Raw genomic sequence first — 6322 nt, 5'->3', positions numbered from 1 at the left:
CCAATATTGGTCCTGTCTTCTTGCCAATACTGGCCCAATATTGGTCCTGTCTTCTTGCCAATACTGGCCCAATATGAATGCCGAACACTGGTGAACAAACGGGCCAATATTGGTCCTGTCTTCTTGCCAATACTGGCCCAATATCGGCCCTGTCTTCTTGCCAGTACTGGCCCAATATGAATGCCGAACACTGGTGAACAAACGGGCCAATATTGGGCTGTTATAAAATACAAAAATGGGACAATACTGGACCAATTGTCAATATCGAGTATCGGCTATAAAGGTTGGGCCATTGTTGGCCTAGCAGTATTACTGGAAGTCTGTCGGCAATTCCTACATGGGTATTGATGTTGCGTCGACGGGATATATTTCAATCAAACCGATATTGTTGATTCAACGTCATTTTTTTTGTCGCGTGCGGATAGAATGCGATCGCCGCTGTTTTAATTCGTAACTTGTGCCGCGCAATTTGTTTCTCCCCCCTCCTCCTCGTCATTCGGATTCCTTTTGCGTCGGTCAGAGAGTCGCGATCTCGTTAAGAATTCGTAGCGAAAAGTCCGGAGGAATCCGGCCTTGTGCGTCGAAATACCTTCTCTCTTTGCGCGCGGTAACGTTACACGTACATACACGCCATTGTACTCCCGTTATTCAAATTCGCGAAGAGGAATGCCGGATTACAGAGCTCGTCGGTGTCATTTACTTGCCAGAATAATTCTCTCCCGACCGTGTTTCAACTCTCCGCGCGGCGGAATGAAAACATAATTCATCGGTAAAACGCGCGCTGCGCAACGCGCGCTCGGCGCGGGGGGGGGGCGGGGGGTTTAGCGTTGGTTGCGCGCATAATTTTGCTCGCGTCGTGGTCATTTTTGCCCGCTGTCACCCGGACCGGTAAACTAATCCGCGCCGAGCACTTCCGGAAAGTAACTTGAGAAAGAAAAAGAGAGAGAGAGAGAGAGAGAGATTACGTACCTTTCCTCTCGCGCGCGAAGAACCAGCGCCGCGAAAACTCCGCGGCCTTCCGCCCGTGTAACAGCATGAAGAATGTTTTCGTGCGAGATGGCGATAAATTCAAAACCCGCGGGATCTTCGCACACACATCCGCGTCGGGGGGTGAGGGGGGATATATATCGCGTTGAACGCCCGCGGGGGATCTTCTCCGATCCTTCCGGCGCCGACGAAACTACACGAGAAGAAACTTCGCGAATTCAATTGCGCTTTTATCGCGGATTATGAAAATCCGATCGGTGTCCGCACGCACGCAACTCTCGCGCGTGAGAACTCGCAGGTGTTTTTGTCCAAAAATGTTGCCGCAACGTCTTTTTATAAATTTGTTTGTTTTTCTCGCGAACGAAGAGAGTGACTTGAAAATTATTGTAAAACAAAAATATATATATATATATAATTTATAAAAATTATTTTACAAATCTCTGATCCTCTATACTTTTAAAAGAAAATTTTTTGAATATTTGTTGGCCACTAATGTTTAAAATTTTATGTTAATTTTATGTTAATTTTTCTTACTCACTTCTTTTATATTTTCTCTTTTTGTTTTGTTTTTATAAATTTTATTTGTTTTTAAATTTTGTTAAAGTTTTTAACGCTTGAGGGGATCTTATCCCAGAGCGTAATAAAGCAAAATCAATCAATTAATCCTCCCAATCTTACGCAATTATCGTATCGTACAGACCTTCGTTATCTTCATTGCGACTGCGCGGGTATTTATTTTGCGAATCCTCCGCGAGAACAATTTTTCTACATGAAGAATGATGAACGTGCGCACACGTGCGCGCTCGATTAAAAAAAAATTATGACCATTTAAAACAGTTATCGCGCAAACACGTCGCGCGTCACCGACAGGTGACGCGACAGCGTCGCGCAATCCGAGGATTTTACACGTGTAGCCGCTGCGTATCGCGCGGTGAGCGGTCGCGCGACGGAAAAACGCGTCAGCGTGCGTGCCGCAATTTTCACGGCAACGGAAAGAAAAAGAAAAACGCGGCCGGTTGGTAGCGAACGCGGACGTAGGAGGAAGTAGTGCGGCGATCGCGGAGGTTTCTCCGATCTCTAACGGGGATCGGAATCTGCTCGTGTGTGTGTGTGCGCGCGCGCGCGCGCGGATAATCGCGCGGGCCGCCGATCCGGGGGGGTGGGGAGGCGGTTTTTCGCCCCAGTACTCCACTTACGACTCACTCCGCGGCCACTTGAATCGAAACTCGCCGCCGTTTGTCGGTGCCACCCGGCTTCGTGATCGACGACACACATACCAGTTTCTCGCACCGATTCCCCGATGTGTGTGTGTGTGTACGCGGGGTCACGCGCGTCCCTCGCGCGCGTTACGTACGTATGCATACGGGAACAGAATTGTCGGGGTAAATGCGCCTAAGTGGGACAAAAGCGGGTCTCTCTTGAAAGCGCGCGCGCGCGCGCCACAAAAGGGGGTCGCGCTCGCGTTATCTCACGGCGTAATTAACGACCCTCTCTTTTCTCTCTCTCTCTCTCTCTTTTTCGAGCGTATATTTATTATTCGAGCGAATGGCCTCTCCGATCGGCCAGTCTCTCTTTGTTCGTATTGCCGAGTCAAAGCACACACAACGCACACAACGTCGTGTTTTTCGTCGTACGGGCGAGGTAAAACGCGCAGAGACGTAAAATGAATTTACAGCGAGAGGGGTTGCGATTGAATAGCAGAGAATCAACCCGCTCGTAATCAAAAATCATACACGTCAGAAAAACAGAGACGCGATAGTTTATAGTCACTTACCTTCAAACGAAATTGCCGTTCGAGAAAATTGATTTGTAAAAAAAATCGCTTAATTTAATTAAATTACATTTTTGTTTTTTGTTTTTTGAACAAATAGCACCGATAGAGATCATCCCAACTGGAACTCGCTGTAAATACATTACGCAGCGCGTGGTGGAGAATTTGATACGGTAGATTAGCATTCTCCGAAGTTCCTGTCTCTGTGTGTCCGGTAACGAATTCCGCGCGATACCCCCGGAGGGAGGCGCGTCGTCCGTTCCCCTGGAATCTAGAATCTCTCTCTTTGAACACCGGTCAGGTCGCGCGCGCGCATGTTGTATGTTACGTTGCGCGCATGTACGTCGCGCGCACGACGAGGCGTGAATATCAGCCGTAATTGGCAAGGACAATGGACGATGGACTTAGCGCCCGGCGCCCGTGCGACATTTGCGCACACGCACGAGAGAGTGCGTACGAAACAAATCGCGTGATTTCACTTTGCTTTTTTTGAGATTCTTTTGCACAGTTTTTTTCTAAAAATCTAAATAAAAATATTCATAAAAAAAAAAAACAGAAACGCGCAAACCATTGCATTCGCCGTTCGCTTATATACGTGCGAACGAGTTTTTCAATTTTCGATTAACTCGCGTTTTTAAACGCCATCGACGCGCGAGCAACCCAGTCAGCGGAATTAATCCTCGCTCCCGGCAACGGGAATAATTTTCATTTCCACGTGAATGTCGCTCGCGGATTTATCCGTCGCATCTTTTTTTTTTTGTTATTCCGACACTAGTGGGAATCCAGGCACGTCGTTTGCGCGCGCGTCGATAGAGAGAGAAAAAAAAAATAATAATAAACTATCATCACGCGGAATAGATCGCGCTCCTTTAACCCGCGCGAGTGTCCGGTCGGCCGTGTCCGGCGATTTAATTACTTTTTTGTCACGCGTTGTGTGAAATACGATACCGGCTCCGTATACAGTTATAACAGATCGCGCAAACCGGTACCCCCCGATCGTTTCGCGTGTGTATATATATGTACGTATATATATATTCGCGATGACCTCTGTTGTCCACGTCGGTGGTCAGATGGTCGCCGACAATTTTTTTTTTCTCTCATACCTACCTCGCTTCGAATTGAATTGTCATCCTGCGGCACCTCGCGCTAAATTGTATTTCGAATTGCGTGATTCGAATTTATCAAACACGTGTATTTTGTAAATTGCAACATCATTTTTTACTAATTTTCTACTAAGAAGCAGAAATAATTTAAATAATATTTAAGAAATAATATTGCAGAAATAATTTAATTCTGCAAATTGCAATTTGAGAAGAGAAAAACGTTGTTTCCGCAAATATCGTAAGATATTTCGATTATTATCTCACGGTCTCCTCGAGAGGAGGTCTAAACGCTTTTTGATCAATTTATTTTACGAGCAAGAGATGCGGGCTTTCATCGCGCGATAAATCACACTCGGATGCCGCTGTCGTTTCGAACGATCCAGCTTTAAAACCGTCGTGAAGATCTCGGCTTAGTCTGGTACAAGAGAAAGAGAAAGAGAGAGAGAGAGAGAGACAATGTCAATACTATGAGGAAGCCTCGAGATCGTTTCGCCGAGATACCACCGAGAGAAATGCCGGTAGTTGGAATCGGGTGCCTCTCTTCGGTACAAACGTGACATGTAGACGCGAGAGAGAGAGAGCTCGTGATCAACGACATCGTTTCCATTTCGATTCCGTTTCATCTCTCGCGCCTTACCTTCATAAAATGACTCATCACCGGGAACGTTTTCATCTCGACGAACCAAAAAAAAAAAAAAATAGAAAGATAAATTATTACACAGAGATAAAAAACACGCGATAAATTCGCGCTTAATGCGACATCGCAAATTAAATTTTTAACGAAAGTAGTACGTTTACAACTTTTTGACTTGACGCGTCGGAGGACGGAGATGTGATTTTTTTTTTTTTTTTTTTTTTGGACTCCGAGCGATCCTTCGATTTCGAATTCGTTTGCGAAAAAAGGAGCAAAGCAATTTCGTCGGTGTAATTGCCACGCGGCAAAGGGAACGAGGCGAGGCGAGGCGAGGCCTCGTTAATGCAACACCGGCGCGGACGTGTTACGGGACAATGCTATGAGGAAGACGAGATCGTTTCGCGGCGATAAAGAGAGCGCGCGATGCAGCGCGCCGGGGTGATCGGCCACCAATGCGTTGCCGTACGGAAACCGTCCCGATCGGCCGGGCACGAAACCTCTTCTCTCTCTCTCTCTATCTCTCAGGCCGGCGATTTTTGACGCCATCGACTGTAAAATGATTTACGGAGCATCCTCGGCGGCGACGTGGAAGCGACGTTATGTTTCGCGATAGCGTCTCGCAAGCGCGTAATTACGCCGCGAGACGCATCGGGAGATCAATCGGGATCGTGACCGGAAGTACGGTGATACGAGGGGGGTCTGCGAAGCGCGATTGTTGTCGGATACGTGCGGTCGTACCCCATTTACCGACAAAAGCGGACGCAAAAAAAAAAAAAAGAAAACATTACGAAAGTTTCAATTAATCGATAGATAAGGATGCAACAAAAAAAAAAAAAAAACGGAGAGAAGAGAAAGAGGTGGAATCACACAGGTGTGACGATCGGATCTAAATATAAACACAGCTTCGCCGAGAGATCTACTTCGATACGTCCAAGGACGATCGCTTGTCGTGCAAATAATATGACACGCTTCCGCTTATCAAAAATTGCCGTTTGTACGTTTTTTTGTTTTTTTTTTTTTTTGCGCGCGCGCGGATATATTTATGCAACCGCACTCGTGCGCGCGTTATCGTAACTGGTTATAATGACCGCAAACCGGTTTTTCGACGACCGATACGACGCGCGAAGAACGCGCATCGGTTAATCATATCGAATCGCGATAATCAATTTAACGAAAATCGATGCGAAAATCCATTACGGAGAGAATGCGCTACGGGAGAGATAAAAGCGAAGCTGAAAAACAAACGAAACTCGCGCGCGGTTTTTTAATTGTGACACTTTTTCAGATCCTACCTACCTAGAAAAAGCGCGCGTGTGTAAATAATCACATAATCCATTCGCTCGATATTGATTGTTGCCACTTTTTTTATCTCGACGTTGATCGAACGTTTCTCGGATGTGTTTCTCGGATTCGTGTCGTACAAATAAAAAAGCACGGCGGTGCTTCTTGTGCGCGAAATTCATGCGATTGAGAAGCGTCGAAATTTTCACGGAACAATATCTCAAGAACAACCGAACCGATCACTTCCATTTTAGTTTCAATCGCTTCACAACAAACCGTTAAAATAAAAAAGGTATTTTTGCGTTTTTTAAAATCACGTGGCAGGGAAAAACGAAAAACACCACGTGAGAGACAAGGTAACGTGACTGTACTTTAGTCACGTGTCTTTAAAAACGTGACTAAGAGAGGAGAATACCTTGAGAGAGAACTGTCCTTGGTCACGTGACTATGGTGAGGTCACTTTGGTCACGTGATTACGGCATATATAAAATAATATATAATTTATAATATAATATATATAATATTATATTATATACAGATTTATAT

The 6322-nt window shown here is 45.7% G+C and overlaps 1 protein-coding gene across 1 annotated transcript in view; it reads left to right on the top strand.

The window, feature by feature from the left end:
• LOC109856753 (agrin-like) overlaps positions 1–6322 on the top strand; it is a 21754-nt gene that overhangs the window by 2029 nt on the left and 13403 nt on the right. The gene's annotated exons all lie outside the window — the stretch shown is intronic.

This window comes from Pseudomyrmex gracilis, unplaced genomic scaffold, assembly GCF_002006095.1.
Source record: "Pseudomyrmex gracilis isolate BER0280 unplaced genomic scaffold, ASM200609v1 scaffold_133, whole genome shotgun sequence".
Classification (NCBI taxonomy): Eukaryota; Metazoa; Arthropoda; class Insecta; order Hymenoptera; family Formicidae; genus Pseudomyrmex; species Pseudomyrmex gracilis.
This window is presented reverse-complemented; position numbering and strand designations above follow the sequence as displayed.